The sequence below is a fragment of the Anastrepha obliqua genome, chromosome 6 (assembly GCF_027943255.1).
Source record: "Anastrepha obliqua isolate idAnaObli1 chromosome 6, idAnaObli1_1.0, whole genome shotgun sequence".
NCBI classification, from domain to species: domain Eukaryota; kingdom Metazoa; phylum Arthropoda; class Insecta; order Diptera; family Tephritidae; genus Anastrepha; species Anastrepha obliqua.
Genome location: NC_072897.1, coordinates 52,647,761 through 52,659,664, shown reverse-complemented (window position 1 = coordinate 52,659,664; position 11,904 = coordinate 52,647,761).

Genomic DNA, 11,904 nt, shown 5'->3' with positions numbered 1-11,904 from the left:
TTAATTTTTCTTGTTCTTTCACACAAAACAGCTGCATCTACTACATCTCTGGCTTCTTTAGGGGTACATTTTAAAGTTGTATGGTATCGGTTGTTATAAGTATTTATAGCAACCTGCATCTTCATATTTATAGTAAGATCTTTATCCTCGATACCTGTTATTAATTCAATAAGAGTTGAGTGTAATCTTTCTATGTCGCCATTGCCAGTGTGTGAGTTGGGTTTTGTCAAATGGACAATTACATTTTCCTCTTTTAAATATTCAAGCAACTGTTCTGCCCTGAACTCGTTATCCATTATAATTTTTTTCGGTTTACCAAATTTAGCAAAGTGTTCTAAAATCAAAGTTTTCTTCGTTTGCCAATTTCTATTTCCTATATCATAAGCTGCGGCAAACTTTGTTAATTTGTCTATAGTTGTTACGAATGAATGTTTTTTTATGTGGAATATATCTAAATGAATGACTTCGTTTTTTTCAGCTGGCGTTTCTGTGATACAAAACTTCTGCTTTACAGGATACCTGTCATATTTTATTTCCTGACATTTCTGACAATTATTAATTATTAAATGAATGTGTTCTCTTAATTTTGGAAAGTATATTTTATTTTTCAGACTATTGTAACACTCGTTAATACCGCTGTGTAGAGATTCTTCGGTATGGTATAATGATATTTGTTTATGTAAGTCGTCTTCGTTCAGTATCTCTTTTGCACGTAGTGTACATTTTACAAACTTGGTTGTGCTGGTGGAAAAAGTGGAAATCAAAAGAAGTTGGATTTTATGGTAATCCCTGTCCGATACGTCTGCAAAAATGCCAATTATTCCTGGTTTGATGTGGCACTTTAACAAGTCTTTTATATAGTCTTCATTTCCTAAAGGATTAATTTCAATGATTTTTCTATTATGAATTGTTTGAATTTCATTTTCAATATTGTATGTCAAAATAAGCTGCAGTTTATATTTGTTCACAATTTCTTCTTTTATTCGTATCCACTGTCTTGATTCTTCCTCTTCAGTACTCGATATTTGCATATTAGACTCGGTTTCATTATTTTTTCGTATTTTTTCCGCATTAGTCAACCTGCTAAGATAATCAGCTACCTTATTTTCATGCCCTTTTAAATATTCTATCTCGAAGTTGTACTCCTGAAGTTTTAACAGCCACCTTTGATGTCTTTGGGAGAATTCCTTACCCTTGTATTTGTCGTTCATGTATTTTATCGGTAAATGATCTGTCCGAATTTTAAATTTATTTCCATGTAAATAAGGCCTAAAGTAATTCACTGAATAAACAATTGCCAAAAACTCTTTATCTGTTGTGCTATAACTCTTTTCGTGCTTGTTTAAAGTCCGCGATACATAACATATTGGGTGACCCTGTTGCGATAACACTGCACCAATAGCATAATCGCTGGCATCGGTTGTTACAACAAACTGCTTGTCAAACTCTGGATACTTCAATATTGGATGAGTTGTTATCAGATTTTTCAGCTTTTCAAACGCCGTTATATATTGAGGATCACTACTATTAATTTTATTATTTTTCTGAAGGTATTTGATCATTGGATAGGCCACACTAGCGTAGTTTCGAATAAATTTTCTATAGAAACCTGTCGTTCCTAAAAAGCCCCTTAATTGTTTCTCTGTTTTGGGTAATGGAATTTCCTGAATTGTTCTTACTTTATCCGGATTTGGCTTCATTCCTTCTTTTGTGAGAATATGCCCCAGAAATGATGTACTTTTTTTCATAAAACTACATTTATCGGACTGAATTTTCAGATTGTGCTGCTGCAGTTTATAAAATATTTTACTTAACGATATTTCATGTTCCTCTAAGGTGGTAGAAAAAATAAGTATATCGTCAAGATATACAACGCAAATCTTGTTAATATATTCTCTCAAAATATCGTTCATAAGCCTCTGAAAAGTTGCCGGCGCGTTCTTTAAGCCAAACGGCATTCGAACGTATTCATAGAGGCCTGCAGGGGTGACAAACGCAGTTTTTTCGATATCCTTTTTGGCTAACAAAATTTGATGATATCCCTTTGCCAAATCAATGGTGGTGAAATACTGCGCTTTTCCCAGCTTGTCTAAAATACTGTCTATATTTGGCAAGGGGTATTTATCATCGATTGTAACTTGATTAAGACGTCTATAGTCAACAACAATTCTATACTTTTGGACTCCTGAGCTATCTAATTTTTTTGGGACGACTATTATAGGAGAGCTATAGCGACTTTTGCTTTTTCTAATTATGCCTTGAGCTTCCATTTCTTCCATTTGACGTCTCACTTCTGCTTCGTGCTTGGGTGGATAGCGATATAATTTTGAATTTATTGGCTTATCTGTCGTAGTATTTATTTCATGTGTAATTGTTGTTGTACTCGTCAGTATGTCATTTTCTTTGTAAAGTAATTTGTTATATTTCTTCAATAACCTTTCAATAACTTCTTCTCTTTTTTGTTTAAATCATCTAATTGTTCCTTTTGTATTTTGCATTCTTCTAAAACATTGACTTCAAATTCTTTTGATATAAAATATAAAATAGCTCCATTAGTTAAGAGTATTAGCTGATCTTTTAGAACGATTTTTGCTATATTATTTACAACAAAATCCATACCTAATAAAAGGTCATATGGCTTATCCATTGTTATCGCAAGCCATTTCATTCTAGAATTGCAGGGGTATTGAAACTCTTTTGGGCATTTAGTAGACACTGTTTTGTTAAATTTACGCACTCTACCCTCTATCGTATTTAATGGTGTTGTGGTTTCTGTTAATATTTTGTATTTATTTTCTCCTATTTTGTTGGTATTTAGTAAACTTACAGTGGACCCTGTATCTAATAACGCAAGATATTCTTGGTTTTCGATTGTTAGTTTAAGTAATATTTTATTACGGTCCGAGGCTAGTTGATAAAAAAAATGTCTTCAGTTGTATTTGTTTCAAATGGGGTTTGGCTGATAACATCTACCTCCATCGGTTCGCTTTGCCTATATTGTTGCCTACGAGTATTATCGCTGTCTTGTCTCAATGGTTCATTGCTGCTATTTGTTACATCGTGACGATTTCGGTTATAATTGTTATTGTGGTATGATCTAGTATTATATGAATGCTGTTGTGAACTATTAGTATGATGTCTAGTTTCTCGATCGTATTTGCTTATGTTTTGTTGTAACTGTTTTGGTTTTTCATTTTCGTAGCGACTATTACGATCTGAGTAGTAATTTTGATTTTGGTAATATTTTGAATGACATTCAGTATTTTTTATTGTATGCTTTAGAAGTAGACTACTTTTTAAATTACCCTCAAAAGAAACCACAATTTCTCTAACTTCTTGAATTTTTAGTTTTTTCATAATTGCGAATGCAAGAGTACCTGAAACTAATTCTTTTGTTCTTTGTACAAGCATGCCACTAAATATATTAGTTACAGTTTCGGAATCATCTTCAAACAGTGCAAGTTCGCTTATATACTCTAATATTTTAGTAATTCTATAATCTAGATCTTTTATACTTCTTACTTTAAGATTATTGATGATACTCGTTATTTCCATTTGATTTTTGGACGCTCGATAATGCTTCTTTAGCCGCTGCCTGCATTCATCCCACGTCGAAGGGGGGCTCACGGATAGTACATTTTTGGCCATGCCCTGAATCTTGAGGTTGAAAATTATTTTATAAACGTCATCACAACTTGACGGGAAATCTGCAAGGGCTCTGTTAACAGCTTCTATAAAGGATGGCAGAGTACCTGCTTCTCCTCGGAACTCCGGCAAATACCGAATTTCCTTTTCTATTTTACTCCTCCATGATATGGGTTGATGATTCGCTACTACGAGCTGCGTCAAAGCCGCTAGACACTGTTCGATGGTACTTTGATTACCCTCCATCATTTTACGGTTTTTCTCAAAAATTTGTTGGCGTTTCTCCTGACTTTTCATACAATATTGTCACAGTGTTGTTTCTGCGTTAGTTACTAAATTTTTGTTTTAACTAACTTCGTTGCTCACTTGGAAAAAGTACGCCTTTTTTTTTATTAACCAGCAGTGTGTCCTTTTTCGGTATAAAATTATTTTAGAGTTTTCGTTTCGTTTCACTGGATTCCTTTTAAACAAAAATAGGAATCCTACCGACTGCGCCACTTAAATTTTCTTTTATTTTTCAAAGAAAATTTTATTTTTCAAAGAAATAAAATATTTTCAAGAAATTTTATTTTTTGATGACTTTATTCATTCAACTCAATTTTATAACTTACAGAAAATTTTCTTTTTTCAACTCAACTTAAAAAACAAAACTACATCGACTCATATTTTATATCATTAACTCGCATAGTACATGAATCCGGTGAATAATATAATACATACATACATTAGTAAATACCTTAATAAATACAGGGCACATAGTAACATAATTAATACAGTAACATAACTCATAACTCACGCTTGATGCCCTAGCCTAGTACGTACATATTTTTATTCGGAACTCCCAGCAAAATAGTTTACACAAATGCATGTATATACAACCGCACAAAAGTCCAAAAATAGACGGGAAACAAAGAGACGAAGCAAACAGGAGGATAAATCGCAGGCGACAGAGACCGCCCCGTATAGACGCGATCGTTGTGAAAAGCGTTGGCAATGTCTCATACGCTGACATTCTGAAACGGGTGAAAACAGAGCCATGTTTACAAGAGCTTAACTCGAAAGTATATGGTGTTAAGAAAACTGCAAATGGGGACTTGCTACTGGTGCTTGAGCGATCATCTGATCCAAACACTCTGAAGATCAACGAAGCAGTTAAAGCTGCCTTAGGAGATGTAGTTGAAGTAAGGACACTAACTGAACTACGCCAAATCGAAATTCGTGATCTAGACGAAATCACGACCAAAGACGAAGTCCATGAAACTATAACTAACCAATTCAAGGAACTAAATGTGCCTTTGTCTGCAGTTGCTAACTTGCGAAAAGCTTATGGTGGGACGCAAACGGCGACCCTTAAAGTTACACCAGAGATCGCCACTAAGCTTACAGCAGCAGGCAAAATACGGATTGGCCTAGTTATCTGCCGTATTAGAGAAAAACTTGACCCGAAGAGGTGCTTCAAGTGCATGGAGTACGGGCATGTCGCAGCGAGATGCAAAAGTACGACGACTTGACCAAGTCCTGCTTTAAATGCGACAGTAAAGATCACCAGGCGAAGAGTTGTACCCAAACAGCAAGTTGCTTAATTTGCAGAAAGAAACAAATAAGCGACACCGCACACGCGATGACTAGCAACAAGTGCCCTTTATATCAAAGAGCACTCAAAGAAATGCGACATAAATGAAGTTTCTCCAACTGAATTTAAATCACTGCGACAAGGCTCAAAGCCTGCTCGAACAGTCTGTACGAGTTCACAAAATAGATATTGCAATACTCAGCGAACCCTATAAATACGGAAATGGGAATGATTGGGTATCCGACACAACAGGCAAATCGGCTATATGGAATTGTGGTCACGAATGACGAATATAAACGCAACACGTGGCTATGTACGGGCCCGTGTTGGTAATCTGGCGACTTTAACGCTGCTATCTTCCACCTAGCTTAACCCTAGCGGAAGCCATACACGCACTGGAAGAACTTGCACATGACATAAAAGATCATAGTCCGGTCATTGTAGCTGGCGACTTTAACGCTTGGGCAGTAAACTGGGGATGCCCTCGAACCACCCCTAGATGTAAAGCCCTTTTAGAAGCGTTCGCTATGCTTGACATAGCGCTTATGAATACCGGGAACCAGCAAACATTCCAAAGAGCAGGCAAAGGGTCAATAATCGACCTGACGTTTGTTAGCTCTAGCCTCGTGAGTAGTACGAGATGGTCCCTTAGCCAGTATTACACAGGTAGTGATCACTTTGCAATACTTTGGGTTATAGGCAAACATGATAGGCCGAAGTCATCTAACTCGCACGAGGTCAGATACCGGGTTGGAACTTTGGACCCGGATGTGTTCGAGGTAATGATGGCAAATTTTACACCTACTGGAAATGCGGTTGAAAAAACTAACCAAGTCATGAGGCAACTCACTAAAGCATGTGATGCAGCTATGAGTAAAACCAGGCCTAATAAAAACCACAAAGAGCCCGTTTACTGGTGGACGGAAGAAATCCCTGCAGCACGCGAAGAATGCAATAGAGCAAGAAGAACATATCAGCGGTCGAGAGGTACGATCAGCTTTGAAAGGAACAGACTCCTATTTAAACAAAAAAGGAAAACGCTAAAAAATGCAATTAAGAGCAGCAAACGCCAGTGCTTTCAAAAACTATGCGAGGATGCTGACAGCAATCCATGGGGATTTGCGTACCAGCTGGTGATGAAAAAAACATAAGCCTTCAAACCGCTGCCCACGACGTGCCCGGTAATTCTGCGCAACGTGGTCAAAACATTGTTCCCCCAACAGCAAGGCATCGCAGCCAACGCTGCTAGCTGTATGGAAGACGATGGAAATCGATGCCTGGCCAACGCTGACGAAATTTTGCACATTTGCAAACAGATCAAAGGCAACAAGGCACCCGGGCCCGATGCGATCCCGAATGAAGCTCTTAAGTTGGCAATCCAAAAGCATTCAGAAATCTTTGTGGATGTTTACAACTCCTGCTTAGAAGAATGCACATTCGCGAAAGAGTGGAAACTGCAAAAGCTAGTGCTAATACCAAAAGGGTCTAAGCCGGCGGAAGATCCCTCAGGATACCGCCCACTATGCTTACTGGACACGGCAGGGAAAATATTAGAGAGGCTAATTGTAAATCGCCTGGAATCTTCCATCGATAGTGCCGGAGGGGTATCGCCGCACCAATATGGCTTCCGTAAAACACACTCTACCACAGATGCTGTTATAGCGGCTAAGCGCGTTGCTTACAAAGCGATTGAAGGTTCTCGCTGGCTCTACGGAGTGGTATTGAGTATTGCCTAGTCACAACGTTAGATGTAAAAAATGCATTTAATACAGCAAACTGGGGCAAAATTATAAATGCGCTGGAGAACTTCCGAGTCCCAGCCTACATTCGGAAAATTGTTGCAAGCTACTTCACTAACAGAGTGCTGCAACACAAAACCGACGAAGGAATGAAAAGGTACAGAGTAACCGGAGGAGTACCACAGGGGTCAGTGTTGGGCCCACTCCTCTGGAATATAATGTACGATGGAGTTTTGCGTCTCCAACTACCTCCAGGATCCCAAATCATAGGGTTTGCTGATGACATTGCAATCGTAGTCGGTGCTAAATTTCTAAACCAGGCCGAAGCGATTTGCAACCAAGCGGTCGAAATCACAAAAGATTGGCTGCGCATTAGTGGTTTAAGCCTTGCAAACCATAAAACAGAGGCAGTTCTAATCAGTAGCAGGAAAATAGTTGAAACAGCAAATCTCAGAGTAGGTGACCACGCGCTAGAATCTAAGCTGAACATCAAATATCTTGGGGTAATGATTGACCACAGGTTGAGATTTAAACAGCATCTAACATACGCCAGCGATAAAGCAGCGAAGGCTGTAACCGCATTGACACGTATTATGATGAATACGAGAGGACCTGGCAGGCTTCTAGGAAGTTGCTTAGCAGTGTGGTATCATCTATCTTGCTGTATGCGGTACCAGCCTGGGTCGAAGGAACTAACTGCAGTACATACATGAAAGGCATTAAATCGGTATACCGGTTATGTGCCCTCAGGGTCTGCTGTGCATTCCGCACACTATCGGAAGATGCTGTATTAGTCCTCGCGGGTATGCTACCAGTTAAGTTGACTGCACTAGAATTCGCCGAAATAAAAAAAAAACATCGAGCGGATTCAGCACAGCTGACTAACCGAAGGACTGAACGGGAGCGAAGCATCCGTACTTGGCAGGAGGAATGGAGGAACTCCATGAACGGACGATGGACATATCAATTGATCCCAAATATCACAAGATGGATAAATCGAAAGCATGGTCAGATAGATTTCTACCTGACCCAAGTACTTAGTGGGCATTAATGCTTTAAGGCTTATCTGCATAGATTTAAGCACGAAGTCGACCCGTACTGCACCTTTTACGACAGTCTAGTTGAAGATGCAGAACATGTTTTCTTTGTCTGCCCTCATTTCGATCTGGAAAGAGTAGAATTGAGTGATAGGGTGGGGAAGCCAATAATGGTTAGCAACCTAGTAGATATCATGCTTGACTCAGAAGAACATTGGTCCGCTGTCAGTAACATGGCAAGGATAGTAATTACCAAGCTGCGTCGCAATGAACAACAGCGCAGATTGTTACGTAGAGGCAATAGGCCAAGCCCCCAACCGTGAAGTAGTACCTAGTAATACTTAACGGTATTAGGAATCACCAAATTGCGTCACGCTGAACAGCAGCGCAGATTTTCAAGTAGAGGCAATAGGCCGCTCCCCTTCCAGAATTAATACTTAACGATAAGTAAATACCAAACTGCGACGTGCTGAACATCAGCGGAGATTTTCATGAAGAGGCAATAGGCCGCTCCCCCTCCCGTGAAGTATTACCTAACGGTCGTCCCGCGGGAGGGAAACGAAGCTGGGGTGGGGTTTTTAGTGGGTGAGTCGGAAGACAAGTCTCACACTCTTCGGCTTTCAATGCTTTTTGCCACCTCCATAAAAAAAAAAACAAAGAAAAAAAAAAACCGCACAACAACTCACTTTATTCCTCTAAATGCGTATGTCGTTCAAAGCTAAAATTCTATGCCTATCGACTACAAGAACACAATGCATTTATAGGCGCAGCCGTAGCGGCCATCATTCTAGTTGCCATAGTGCTGAACAGTCTGAAATAGTCGCGGCGGCGCCGAACAGTTTCAAATATTGTACTGTACAACAAAAACTCATCATCGAAAAGTTCATTGATAAATTCGAGCTCATAGTTCTAAGAGCAAAGTACTTTCATTCATAAAACGAGGCGCCCATATGCCAATTTTCTCGACCATTCGAAAATAGTCAATACTGGAATATTTCGCGTAGAATTATTTGCCAATATTTGGTAAATCTTGAATTTTTGTCAAGTCGAGGGCCCGCGTATGCATCAATATATGTATGTAAATATGTCATTCTAAATGCTTTACAACCGCAGCTGCTGTGCGTAAAGTGCGCGCATGAGCATGCAGTAACTTGTAGAAAACAACATAAGAGCTTATAAAAAAGTGCTGTGTCGAATATTTCAATATTGAGAGAAAATTTCGAAGCAATTATTTTATGTTCTCTGATAGTAAGTAAATAGTTAATTAGTATATTACTTTACGTATTTAGTCGTCAATTGATAAAAAGTGCACAAAAACATAGGCATATGTCTGCAAGGGTAGAAACTCACTCTGAAATCACAGTATTTGAAGGTTAATGTACATATTTGAAGGTTACTGTACATACATACAATGCTGTGCCTATGAATGTGCGCTGGATTTCTTAAGAAGTTTTAGGGAATCGTAATATTTTTTGCTGCCGCAAGTCCACATACATACACACAGCATATATAGTATGTACATATGCGCATATGCATATAAATACACATATGTATTTAAATTGGCATATGCCATCTTTCTGTGTGCCTGGTAATGAAGTGTTTTCTATAGAGGATTTTGATTCAGTTGAAGGGAATCCACAAAGTTTTACAGACACCAGACAGACAGACATAACATATGAATATAATTTTGGATGATTTAGAAAAAATTCAAATATGTAGATAGGTCATATTAAAAAGCTACCTAACATTCTTTGATTCTAATCACCAACAAATTCTTATCGACTGCTGCTAAATTTACATAATTCAGCCCCGCGCTGGATTTCTTGAGAAATTTTACCGTAATATGTACATACACACAGCATATAAACATGCGCATATGTATATAAATTTACAAATTTAAATTTGCATATGCCATCTTCCTGTGTGCTTGGTAATGAAGTGTTTTCTATAGAGGATTTTGATTCAGTTGAAGGGAATTCAACAAAGTTTTACAGAGCACCAGACAGACAGACATAATATATGTATATATTTTTGGATAGTTTGACAAACATAATATATGTATATATTTTTGGATAGTTTGCTCTTTCTAAGTCACTATTGAACTTAGCATATGTATGTATTTGTTGTCTATGATAAAGTGCCTGTAGCTAGCCTACAGCATTAACATTCTTTCTTCCTTCATACAAACGAATTTTACTCACCTGCTGTTTAATTTGACCAGTTGAGTATATTTCTTTTAAGTTTTGGTGGAAAACATGTATGTGGTGAACTCCGTGGGCAACACGAGCACCCCTCAAAATTCCATGCGTTCCTGTCATTGAGACATCTCTATACATTAACGTTCTCTGCAAACCGTGGCGCCAGTACGTGCCCATTTACACGAGGAGACATCTGGAAGGGAAACATTTTGTTCCGGGGTGAAGGACGGCCGCGGAAGAGAGAAGGGAATTTGTCTCCTGTACTGGCGACACGCTTTGCTCTTCTTATTCGTATTTCCAATCTTAAGGCAATTTTTGACAGTTGCTTCATTTGTTTTCTTCTTTTGTGGGAGAAGGTTTTGAGTTATGTGTTGGTTTTCAAGCAAATGCTTGGGAAATGCACGATTATTTTTGCAAGTAAAGTAGGTATAATTTAAAATATATTATGGGGCATGTTTATGTTGAATTCTAATTTTCCCCGCATTTCTAGATACTCAAGTTAATTTTAAGTTAATTATTTATGTATGATTTTAATTTAATTTTTTTCATTCAAGTACAACAATTTATAAATATATTTAAATAAAAAAACAACAAATTATTTATTATTTAACCAGTTTGCATTTTTCATTCATATATTTAAGAAATTGTTGACGAACGTTTTCCGCTTTATATGTAACCGCGTGCGAGAATACATCCGAACCAGACGATGCTAAAGCATTAAATGTCAAAATGTTGCCGAAAACAATTTTGCCCGTGTGGCCGCGAATGAAACATCCAAAGAGAATTTCCAGTGTCTCCCTTACAGATGTCTCCTCGTGTAAATCGGGACTACGGGAGATAAAACGTCCTCTCTCTACCGCGACCGTCCATCTCCTTGAAACAAAATGTTTCCCTTCCAAATGTTTCTCTGTGTAAATGGGCGCTTACATGTGTTGGATTTGGGAAGGCAAACCTTATATATCGTATACACACTCCAACCGCTGTTTTAACACGGCGTAAAAAGAGTTGGATGACTGGTTAGAATACACGTTCCAACTTGATATACAACGCGCTGCCAACTTTATTACTCGTAGTGTTCAACATATCGCAAAATACAAGAATAAAGTGAAATTTAGTCAATAATAATTATTTCTAATTGTTTATTATTATTATTATTATTATTATTATTATAGAATTTCTCCATATCGTTAGAGTTCGCAACTACCGGAGATAACATGTGTCCCGGATATCGATATCAAGGGACTATGCTCTGTTGTTTCGTGTTATGGTGTTTTAATGGTTATTGTTATTATTATTCCCTCGCAACTTTCTGAATAATTCTATATTCTTCCGAAGTATGCTAATTTTTTACCAATCTCCTTACATATACATATATTCAATATGATCCTTAACATGTAATTCTCTGTCGATAAATACTCCTAGATATCTGATTGTGTTAATTTTTTCAATTTTATTGTTGCTTATTTGTAAGTCATTTGCGGCCGCCGTAGCCGAATGGGTTGGTGCATGATTACCATTCGGAATTCACAGAGATAACGTTGGTTCCAATCTCGGTGAAACATCAAAATTAAGAAAATCATTTTTCTAATAGCGGTCGCCTCTCGGCAGGCAATGGCAAACCTCCGAGTGTATTTCTGCCATGAAAAAGCTCCTTATAAAAATATCTGCCCTTCGGAGTCGGCTTGAAACTGTCGGTCCCTCCATCTGTGGAA